Here is a 12,458-nt window from a genome sequence, read left to right on the forward strand (position 1 = left end):
TCCCACTCACTAGGTTGAATAAGGAGAAGGTAACAGCTGCCTATCAGGTGCCAGAATCCAACACATAACACACGGACTCCGGTCACTTCACAACAAGTACAAGTAGGACTCTGTCATTGTCAATGTGGGTGTGAATGACCTGAGACACACCCCTCTGGACTACATTTAGAGAGAAATGGAGGAGCTCTTGGATTATGTGGCCCAGGCAGGTATGACTCTATCCCTGAGCAGCATCATATTGTCACCCTGAATGATACAGTAGTACAAGCAGAAAATGATTGACTTTAACAATTGGCTAAGTTTCTGGTGTCATTCTAAGGGGAGCCAGTATCTATCTGCTTGGCCTGACATGATTCGATGCTTTGCCAGAGATGGCCTGCATCTGTCACTTCTGGGGTTCTGGGTACTGGCTAAGGCTCTTGCCAACCCTATAGTGCCCTTTTTAGGCAATGTTCAAAAGACCAATCTACCAGCATAACAGCTATAAATAAATGCAATCTGAGGTCATGCTGCTCAAAGCTAGAAGTCTAAATCTCAAGATGCACTCGCTCAAAGCACTCCTCAAAATGGAGAACATTGACATTTGTGCTGTTATGGAGACCTGGTTTAAAGCAGCAGAAAGCATGCCTGCACTACCAGGCTACAACTCATTCCACACCTTTTGGCCCCAGAACATGGACAAAAGCTCCAAAGGTGGCGGTGTCTCCATATTCATAAAGGATATGCACAGCTCTAGACTAGTAGCCCAGCATAATGAATCCGAGATACTTCAAGTACAACTAACATTGGGTAAGATGGTGATTCAGGTCTTATCCTGCTATAGGTCCCCAAACATGTCCCAAGACTCTCACTCCATGTTCCTAAGCACCCAGGAAACTATTAGGGTCCAACCCAACACTCTCATATTGGGTGACTTCAACTACCTCTCCATCAACTAAAAAAACTGCTCATGCACCAACTGACTGGCCCAACGCTTCCTGGACTTCATCAGTTCCAATGCCCTGGACCAGCTCATTCTTACCCCCACTAGAGGAAGCAACATCCTTGACCTTGTAATTACTAACATGGGTAACCATTACTCCACACCAATAGTCAATTCCTCCCTGGTTAGATTCGACCACAAACTAATCAACATGGAAATCCACATCTCCCCCATGCCACCCCACAAAAGTACCCACCATGAAAAACTTCTCAAAACCTGACTTTGGGATCCTAAAAACAGAGGTAGCTAACTTCATGGCACCCATGCCAATGGAAATTAGTTGCATGACTGCTGAATCATACACCAATGCACTGTATGAACGCGTACATAAATGCATAGAACTAACCATACCCAACAGAACCAAGACACTCACCTCCAAAAAAAAAAAAGGAAGCAAATCTGGTGGTCCCCTGCCATTAATAAACTCTACAACCGAAGGAAGAAACTTTTGCAGAAAAACGTGAAGTCCCATGACTGGAAAAACTCCCTTATTAGCCTCAACAAAAAGCTGAGCTTCCTCATCAAAACCTCTAAAGCCAGATATGAAGGCAAAATTGTAGCAGACACAAAAACAACCACAAAGACTTCTATAGTTATATCAAGAATCTCCATGGCAATACCCAGATTTGCTCTGAGTTACTGCACAATGGTACCTCCTATACTGAGCCTACAGATATTGCCAACATACTAGCCGACAGATTCAGTGCCAACGTTACCCCCCCCCCCAAAGGACCATTCACAATACCAGAAGAATGCCAGGCACCCAGCATTAATGAACTACAAAGTCAATTGGCACCACATCTGTGTACCCTGTTCACCCACAGCCTCACCTCACGGTTTGTCCCTGCAGAATGGTGCACTATTACAGTCATCCCTCTCCATAAACAGACCCTGGGAATTATCATCCCATTAGCATGATGAGTCTGATATGTAAGGCTATGGAGCACATCATCATGGACCTAATTAACAAAGATATAGGGAATCTCCGAATTCTAGACCCTACGCAGATTGGTTTTGTGAAAGGTAGATCATGCCTGCTTGACCCGGTTGACTTCTTTGAGGGAGTCACCACTGCTGTGGATGAGGGTAAGGCAATACATACAGCCTATCTCGATCTAACCAAGGCCTTTGATACCATTTTTCACTCAGGAATTATTGATAAACTCACCAAACTAGGCATCAACCCCTATATCACTAGGTGGGCTGCAAACTGGCTCACAGACAGAACCCACAGTGTGAAAGTATTGAACTCCAAGTCAGACTGCTGACCAGTCACGAGCAGAGTCCCACTGAGATTGGTCCTGGGTCCTTTCCTGTTTGGCATCTACTTCTCTAAAGTCCAGGCCAACATAGAGGGGCTCAGGCTGACCAAGTTCACAGATGACTGCAAGCTGGGAGCCATCATTAACTCCCCAAGTGATGTAGACATCCTACAGAAGGGCCTCACTGAGATAAACGATTGGTGTCAAAACCATGGCCTTAAGCTTAATGCCAAAAAATGTGTCGTCATCCCCTTTGGGAAAAACTCAGTTCCCAGTAATTACCACATTGATGGGAACCCACTGAACACTGAGGGCGTTATAAGAGATCAGGGGATACAGGTTGACAGCAACCTCTCCTTCAACCACCACATCGCCACTGTAGTCAGAAAGTCCTTCTGTGTGGCACATCTCATTACCAAGGGCTTTGCATTCAGGAAGAAAGCTATCATTGTCTCTCTCTACTCTTGCCTCATTAGACCAATCATCGAGTATTATGTCCCATTTGGTATGTACCTCACTAGACAACTGCAACAGCTGGTGAGGCCACTAAAGTACCCTAGGCTGTAAGCACATGTCCTACATGGACAGACTCAAAAAACTCCAGCTATTCTCTGTCTCATATCGTCCACTAAGTGGCAATCTCTGCTTGACTTGCAAAGCCATGTCTGACCCAGCTCTGTTAGAAATGCTACATCTAAAGAAATCTCAATCCCTCCATACCACATGCTTCAGAGGCCTCAAACTCATTACCACAATCAACGGAATATGCTGGAGCAACAGGTTCATGACCCAGAGACTGCCCATGCTCTGGAATAGACTTCCCATACACGTCAAGCAGAGAACCTCACTAGCCATCTTCAATTGAAATCTTGATGAGTAGATGGGAAATAGAAAGTTCACCCCGGGGATCACTCCAATGGCTCTACATGATAGAGGCACTGGTAACTAACATTGGGAGGCATGATGCAGGGCACTCTATGAGCTAGGCTTGTAAAGGCTCCAGGGCCATTAACCTAGTACACACCTATGAACTTATGAACTAAAAATAGTTTTATACTTTTATAATAACTTGTGTTCGTCTTTCTGTTTTACAGGTCACACAATCTGCAACAGTGCAGGTGCTATAAGTTTTGAATGTTTAGGTTGGAATATGAATTCCTGTGATTACTGTGTGCATTTATACTTTCAATATATGCGTTTCTAACTGCAATTACCAGTCTGACTGACACACACAATAACTAGGCAATAACATACCTCTCAACCTCTTAGACTGATTACGGATGAAAAGATGTCACCTAAGAAGAAACTAGACACTCCATTTTGATAAAGATTTACAATTCCATTTGATGTTCATTTAGTAGGCTATTTTTAGTTATCTACTCATAAAATACTCGTATTTCCGACTTTTAGAGAGGATCACAATATATTATGCTTGCTTTCCTTGCATTACATCCAAAACAAGGCACTGTTGTCATTATAAAATCTGACAGATGTCCAGTACATTACATTGTATTCATTCAGCTTCCTGCCCCATCAGGCTTTGAAGAGATCTCTTTGAACCTCTTCCTTAGTAGTTCTTACCTGCTATTAAAGGACTGGTCTGATAGGAAGAGGCATGTTCACTCTATAATAAAACAAAGCTAAGTTACCAAAATAGCAAAGAGGTAAAAGTCGAGTGATTCAGATGCTTAAAGTATATTTTATTGATACGATAGATGTTATAGGCAGCTATGGCATGACCAGTAAGCAGTCATTATACTTAGTAAATGGCAATACTAAAGTACATTATTTCTGGCTGCACTAAAAGAGTAGGGGCAGAAGCCAAACCTAACCCCAGATATCATTACACCTTTACATATGGCCTTACCTGCTTTGTAAGCAAATATTTTATTTATTTATTTGACATTTGTTTACCGGGGTCGTCTGACTGGGTCTACAGAAACCATTTTCAGCAGAGGCCAGGAGAAAAGCTTCACATACAGTACAATACAAATACAGTATAATCCAATGCAATAAAAATTACATTAGAAATACTATACAAAAAATAAGTTGAAAGAACAGACTGCTTTAAGATATTGCAATATATTACTACACATCTAGAAAATTCTATACAGTTAACATATTACAGACAATAAGAGTCACTTTCACCATACATGATGTAGACAGTGTCCAAAAACGTAGTATGTAGTTAGTGCAATGTGTAACATTGACTGTAATAGTACATGTAAAATCAAATGTTAGTTTCAGTTAGGGAAATAGCAGCCAGAAAGTTATTGCTGCAGATAGATAGAAAGAGAGAGTTAAGAAGAATAGAAGCAATAAAGCCTGAGCAGTAGCTTAAGGATATGGTATAGAAACTATATAAAATTATTGATGAGACAGTGCTTAAAATAACAAAAAATAACAAAAAATATATAGAATAAACCAGTTATACTGGACAAAATGAACTAATCATAAAATAACAAAGGGGAAATTCATCCTTTTACTGCTAATATTTGTGAAAAATGGAGCCAATTATCTTTGTAGGCTCCTGAACTTTAAAACGCAGGCTAATGAACACATATTGTTCAAGCCAGGTGTGGTCTATCTAGCTACCTGTAAACTTTGTCCTTGTTTTTACGTCGGTAAGACGGACCGCAAGTTCAAGGACAGGGTTTACGAGCATACATACAGTATTAGAAAACTAAAAGTAGAGAATGCTTTGGCTAAGCATATCCAGGAACATCCACATCATAGTTTGAAGTTTAGAATTATAGACCAGACAGAGTATGAACCTAGGGGAGGACGATTTACTTTAATGTTAGAAGAACGTGAACTACTATGGCAAATTAAATTGAATGCTTATAGTTCACATGGCTTGAACAATATGTGTTCATTAGCACAATAATGTGTCAGGATTGCTCCATTGGGAGGTTGCACAAACACTACAATACAGAAGTAAGTAGCTGAGAAGCATTGGAAACATGAACCACAAAGCATTACAGAGAATGAGGAAGTAGACACCACATAAGATCACCCATTACCAACAAATCAAAAAATAGATGTGAGAAAACCAGATATAGTAGTCCATGAAAAAAAGACAAAAGTACCATTGAGCACTGAAACTGCTACACCTAGCAATTACAGTGTCTCATGTACAGAGACACAAATTCATAAAATACCAGGATTTGCAGGCAGAAACAAGAGCACTGTGGAAAAAAGATACTCAGACAGTTCCAGTACTAGTAGGAGCAATGGGTTTAATGAAAAAAAATTACAGTCATATTTAGACATGTTACCAGTACGTGCAACCCCATATGAATTGCAGGAGTCACTACTGGGCACATTTGGCTAACATCAAAGACTGAAACAATATTAATTTCTTGAACTTTAATTAAACAGGCCCACTCCTGTCATGGTATTAGAAACCCAAAAGATTTGGAGAAATTAACCAGGACACCTATTCTAAGATTAGATCATTTCTCAGTCAAGGGTTTTGCTTCCTTGATGTAATTTTATGTTATCAAAGAGGGCACTGTGGTGTAAAAAGCATTTATTGTAGTCTGTTTCTCCTGTAAATATTAATGTAATTCTCTAATTTTTGCCACTCTCTGGCAAAGAGCATCATTTTTTTCAAGTCACATCCTTTGATTTTTTTTTTAGTGACCATTGCTTGTGCACCACTTACAAGGACTCTCTTGGACTGCAACTTCTGGCAGAACTTCTGAAAGGTCACGTGACTTCTTTTTACAAGTATTCTATTTTAATGTAGTGCCATTATGTGCATGCTCCAATTCAGGAGTCACAAACATTACTGGGGATTGGTATAAGAAAAAATACAAATCTCCATTTTGTTGAAAAGTGGTTGCATATGCTAAAACTGCTTCCGAGGTTTTCACGGTTTAAGTCTCAGCTGGGATGCCTTATGTGTGGAGTCTGCATGACTTCCTTGTGTTCAAGTGCATTTTCTCCAGATGCTTCAGTTTCCTCCCTCATTCCGAAGACAAGCAGTAGGTGAATTGAATACTCTAAACTGGCCATAGGTGTGTGTGTGTGTGTGTGTGTGTGTGTGTGTGTACAAGTGTGTGGTGTGGAAGACCAACTGTGGCAGGGCTGGACACATGGCGGTGTGAACTTTAGCATTCAACCATCATCACTGTTATGACATCCCAACCCCATGTGCAAAAATGGGAAAAAAGGGGTTGTGGCTGGATAGATGGATGGCTGGATAGATGGATGGCTGGACAGATGTATGGATGGATAGATGGATGCAGAAACTGCTTCAGCACTTCAGTGTTTGTTCATTTAGTCACAGCAAAACCACATTTCTGTTCCTTATTCGTCGTCAGGTTCACTAACCTAAAGCTTAACTACTTGACATACGCCAGTACATTTTGTACATCTTGCCGGTTTTTTTTTCTGTAAATGTTTTTAATGGTGACAGAAACAAACTGATTTTGATATTTTTTCTACCTACTTTGTTCCATCACTGATGTAAGCACAGTTAGTTGTAATTTAATAATCCCTAAAATACAGTTATTTTGCACTAGTGATACTGCAGACATTATACAGAATTAAATGAGAAAGTGGTTTATTTTTATTTGTTGAATCTCAGTTGCATATTTAATTTTGCAGGCACTAACACTGACAATATGAAGTTGTCATCGGTCAGCTGTATGACCTCCCTTTCTCTTCACAGAGTTTAGTTCAAAGGTCCTTAGAGAAACTTGTATCAATTGCCCTGTAGATGAGCAGAAAGCAGAGTGAACTTCATGTAAAAAATAACATTATTTCACTTTTTCATGCTCACTTTGAGGTGATACATATAAAAAAAAAAAGTTTAGTCTGCCTTACCTCCAGTATGAACAAACACAAAGGGATATCAAGGTAATTAAATCTCAGATGGCTTCTACTATGAAGTAGAAAGTATGCAGAGTGGAATCCAGAAATGCTCAGGCTGTACATCCATAGATGAGGAAGAGCTAATGATGCATCCTTTCCACCAGCTGAAATTCCTCAAAGCCAAATCAAACAGAATCCAAAAAAGAAGGTAAGGAAAGAAAATTGTTCCCTAAGTAAGGAAAGGCATGTACTCTGCGCTTCATTCAAAAACAAACGTTTCACTCCTGCCTGAAAGTGCACTTAATAACACCCCACATAAAGTCCCCATTCTACTGTAATATCCTCTCACATTGTTTCAGAAAAAAATGCTTTAATAAAAAAAAAGTTATGGTACTACCCTGCCTCTGTAGGTGAACACTAAAAGAATTTCCAATCCAATACAAGTCAATTCAGTCCTGTCATCTTTCTGTGATTTTACAAATGCAACTATCTTAAGTTGTGTAGTCTTGTCATTGAATCCTCTGCTTATTAAGGACTCTAATCTTATCTAATGTTTATCTGTATTTCACAGGGCTGAGATTGATTTGGACTATTGTGACCATTTCCCTACCCCAGTTAAAACATTCAAACAGATAAGTAAAGAATGAAGCTCCTTTTTAAAAACAGTCCTTCAAGATAGCACTTATAAATCACTTTTTCTCCAAGTGGGTCTTATCAGATTGTCATTTAGTAATGTTATAAGACAACATTGCTTTATTATTCCCATGATTAGGAAAATATAATGATGCTCTTTGGCACCATAATCATTTAAACCCAGCTTTCTGCTTACATTATGGGTGAATGGATAGCTTAAATGTTACTGTCCCATTGCTTTTTACATCATGTTTTAAATGCTATTCTTTTTAAATAAACTCTTTACTTCTTATCGTATAAACATTATTAGTCTCTGTGGTTTATCTTGTTTCATTTATCTGAATTATTGTTTATTATCAGTCATATTTTCTGCATTTATTTTTTTACATTTTCCATTCTCATTTACCTACTTACAGAATTTTCCATTACAAGTACGTTTATGATGTGTTGGAGCTTTTCTAGCGAGGATACTACTGAAACAAAACATAACAAAACATGATCCTATCAGTTGAGCATTTCCAGTCAACATTTCAATAAATAAATCACGTCCCTCATCACAAGCCACTCCTAAGCAGGTTATTCAAGTCACAAGCAGGCAGGTCATCTGAGACCTGATCCCAAACTTAGATCTACAATTTGCCCAAGGGTGGGTCTTGATATAGAGCCTTGGCAATCCACTCAAGAAGCTTGCAAATGAATAGTAACGTCTTCAATAGTGTTTTACATCCCTGTAACACCAACATTTATTTATCAGGAGCTATGACTACACAATTCACTGGGTAGCGTCTGTTATCGTTAATTCCCATCATGAGAGGTCCAAGTTCTATACTCATAACAGGTGTCTATCTTTCTTAGCCTAACCCAAGGTTGACTGTTGTTGTTCACCTAGACCAATACATCAGCAATACTTTTACCACTGGGTGCTACATAAATGTTGCTTTCCATATAGACAAAAAATAAAATAACCTAATCTTAAGAGCTAGACATTATAACTCCTGACCATTACCAAATGCTTTTTCCAAACAACACAAACTTATTTTGACTTTTGAAAACCTTGATAAGGACTCAGCATACCTCAACTGACTAGTATAAGCCTGTGTAGCAAAGCAGCAAACATTCAGCAATGGTTGCCTATAATCAGCTCACATATTCGAACAGTAATTGAAACACACTGATAAATTTGATTTATTCTAGACTCAAAATTCATAGTCTCAGGTTAAATTTTCTATAGTAAGTACTCAAAAGTTTTGTTATGGATCACTGAGAAACATCCAGAATTGCAACTGGGTAAATACAGCTGGTCATAGCTTTGTCTGGATGTAAAGCATTTTTTGCAGGGTGACATGCCCACCCCCACTTGCACCCAACATGGAGGACATCAGTCCCCATATCTTTAATGCATTTATATGGCAGCTCCACAGTTGCACAACTACAGTGAAAAGTGGAAAATACAAACTGATGAATCAATGCCCACACTTTAACAGAAACAGAACCAGCAGTCAATGAGGTGCAAGTCATTCAGCTAAGAGTTACAAACTCAATGATGTCAAATTTAAGGAAGCCAGGTCCACATCTCAAACAGCAGGATATGCTGATACACTACACTAGTACGAGACAGTTTTGTGTCAAAGCTGTATGATAAACAACTTATCCAAACTATACACAGAAAAGCGCTACTGATATCATTGCAATTAGGTGATCACAAGCCATTAAAGAGGGCATCTCTCTCTCCCGCTCTCTCTCTCTATATATATATATATGTATCTATAGCTGTATGTATATATGGATCTAGGACACTTGCTCAAAAAAGCAAGTGTCCAAATCCATATATACCAATCACAGTTTAACGAAAGCGCTTTAATCAAAAAAGTGCTTCCGTTAAACTGTGAAAAAAAAAAGCAAAACCACTAAGTAAATGTTTTTGCAGGGGGGCTTTGCCCCCCATGTGCCCCCCACATCCCCCCTGCTTAAATATTCTCACTCCAAGGTCGCACTACAGTGGAGTAAAGGAATATTCCCTTACTCACACCGCAGTGCGAACGGCACACCGCTCACACATACCTGAAAGTGCTGCTTCGATGAACAGAAATTTGGGGTATGTTTGAGCACGAATTTGACTTTCGGTGAAAGTTAAATCCGCGCAAGTGTCCGGGGTCCGTATATATATATATATATATATATATATATATATATATATATATATATATATACATCTATAGCTATATCTATCTACATTACAAGAATGATAAGACTACAGGCAAAGAGAAAAGTATATGGGCGTGTTAAATGAAAGAGCAAGTCTGATACTGTTGTTAATTCAGTCGAGAAGATAAGAAAAGATGCTGTTAGAAAAATAGATAATTACTAGGGCATATGAAATATGGTATGATAAATATAAGAATCAGTCAGAGGAGATTACAGCACAGTTGCTTAGCGGATATTGTTGTTGCCTCACAGCAAGAGGTTCCCTGGTTTGATTCTCAGCTGGGGTGCCTTCTGTGCAGAGTTTGCATGTCCTCTCTGTGTTCATGTGGGTTTCCGATAAAAAATGTAACAAACTTTTGAAAAAACAAAAACACAGGTTCCCAGTTCACACCGCTCTATCAATTCAAGTAGGATTTTAATCTTTAAGTGCGTTAAAATATCATACACTTTTCGTCAAAGTCAAGTACCTTAACTTCTTCAGAAACTCAAAAACAGCATCAATTAGCCACATATATAGTGTAGCCTTAATCAACATTCATTAACCAATTAGTATCTTAAAGATACATAGTAACTACATATCTCAAACATTAAAATTAAAATATAAAATATATATATATAAGGTTGTTCTTAATACATAATAAAAGTTCATATTTCACATTTTTAATAAATATTTAATAAATATATCCTTAAAAAACATTAATATATAGATTACAATAAACAATATACTATATATATATATATGTATTATATAAAAATATATATAAATATATATATTGTATAAAAATGTATGACTATTTAATTACCATTAAAAGAATATCAAATTTATTAATTTATTAATTTGTTGATTAATAATGTCTACTTAGTGCATATACACTTTTAGCTACTAACTTATCCCAAAATTTTCAAAATTTCAAGTTACAATATACTACCACTCTGAACAAAGTAAATTAAAAAATATTAATAATAATATGAAAATAATATAGAAGGTTTCCAAATAAATTTCATAAAAAACCTATAATTGTATTATTAATGTTACCTTTCCAAATTTTTTAACCTCAAAATACACATGATGGAACTCATTTCATTAATCCCTGGCATTTGGCAAGCGTTCGTTCTAAGCTGCCATAACAATTCTTTCTTCTCCAGTTTCAAAGACTCATGCCCTCCTCTTTTGTCATTTATTAACTGATTGATGGCTCTAAATTTAAATTCATGTCCAGTATACTCATTTATATGCCTAGCTAATGCGTTTTCCATCTTATTCCTGTTAATACTGTAAATATGTTCATATATTCTTTCACTAAGCTTTCTATCGGTTTTCCCGATGCAGAAAGCTGGGCAGTATTTACACGTTGCTAGGTATACTACTTGTTTACTGCTACAATTAAATCTCCCTTTAGTCTTATATTTCATGTTGCCTATTGTAAAATTACAGCCTTCATCAATGTATTTACAACAATTGCACATATTACATTTATACATGCCTTCTCTATTAGTAAATGGTCGGCTAAAACTTTCCAAAATTTCCTTTAGATTGTTCCCACGCCTGTACACTATTTTTGGTCTCTCTGGGAGCAAATCTCTGAAGTATTTATCACTAGTTAAAAGCTCCCAATTTTTCGTAATAATGTTCGCTATATTACGAGAATCCATGTTAAAAGTACATATAAACCCACTGGTATTGGTTAATACTTTATTATTATTATTTAGCCCCGGACCACTATATTTTCCTTTTTTCAAAATTGGGACATAATCACCTATTAGTCTTTTATACTGAACTTCACTAATAATCTCTTGGATGAAGTATGATGGATACCCTCTTTCCATGAAAAAATTAGACATTAGGGTACATTCGTTTATAAACTCTTCATCTCTTGTCGTCATCCTGGCTGCCCTAACTAGCTGCCCCTTAACTACTGATTTTTTCTGGTAGGTTGGGTGGCAGCTAGTAAAATGCAAATACATATTCGAGTATGTCTCTTTCCTATATATTTTGGAAACAAAAGCTTTCTCACTATAGTCCTTCCTTAAGTCAATGTCAAGGTATACTATTTTATCCCTACTGTAACTAGATGTAAAACTCAGGAAGTTGGTACTCTCATTGAACATTTCTAGTAGGCTCTTTAATTTAAATACAGTGGTCCGGGGCTAAATAATAATAATAAAGTATTAACCAATACCAGTGGGTTTATATGTACTTTTAACATGGATTCTCGTAATATAGCGAACATTATTACGAAAAATTGGGAGCTTTTAACTAGTGATAAATACTTCAGAGATTTGCTCCCAGAGAGACCAAAAATAGTGTACAGGCGTGGGAGCAATCTAAAGGAAATTTTGGAAAGTTTTAGCCGACCATTTAATAATAGAGAAGGCATGTATAAATGTAATATGTGCAATTGTTGTAAATACATTGACGAAGGCTGTAATTTTACAATAGGCAATATGAAATATAAGACTAAAGGGAGATTTAATTGTAGCAGTAAACAAGTAGTATACCTAGCAACGTGTAAATACTGTCCAGCTTTCTATATCGGGAAAACCGATAGAAAGCT

The sequence above is a fragment of the Protopterus annectens genome, chromosome 14.part0 (genome assembly GCF_019279795.1).
Source record: "Protopterus annectens isolate FY-2018-M chromosome 14.part0, PAN1.0, whole genome shotgun sequence".
NCBI classification, from domain to species: domain Eukaryota; kingdom Metazoa; phylum Chordata; order Ceratodontiformes; family Protopteridae; genus Protopterus; species Protopterus annectens.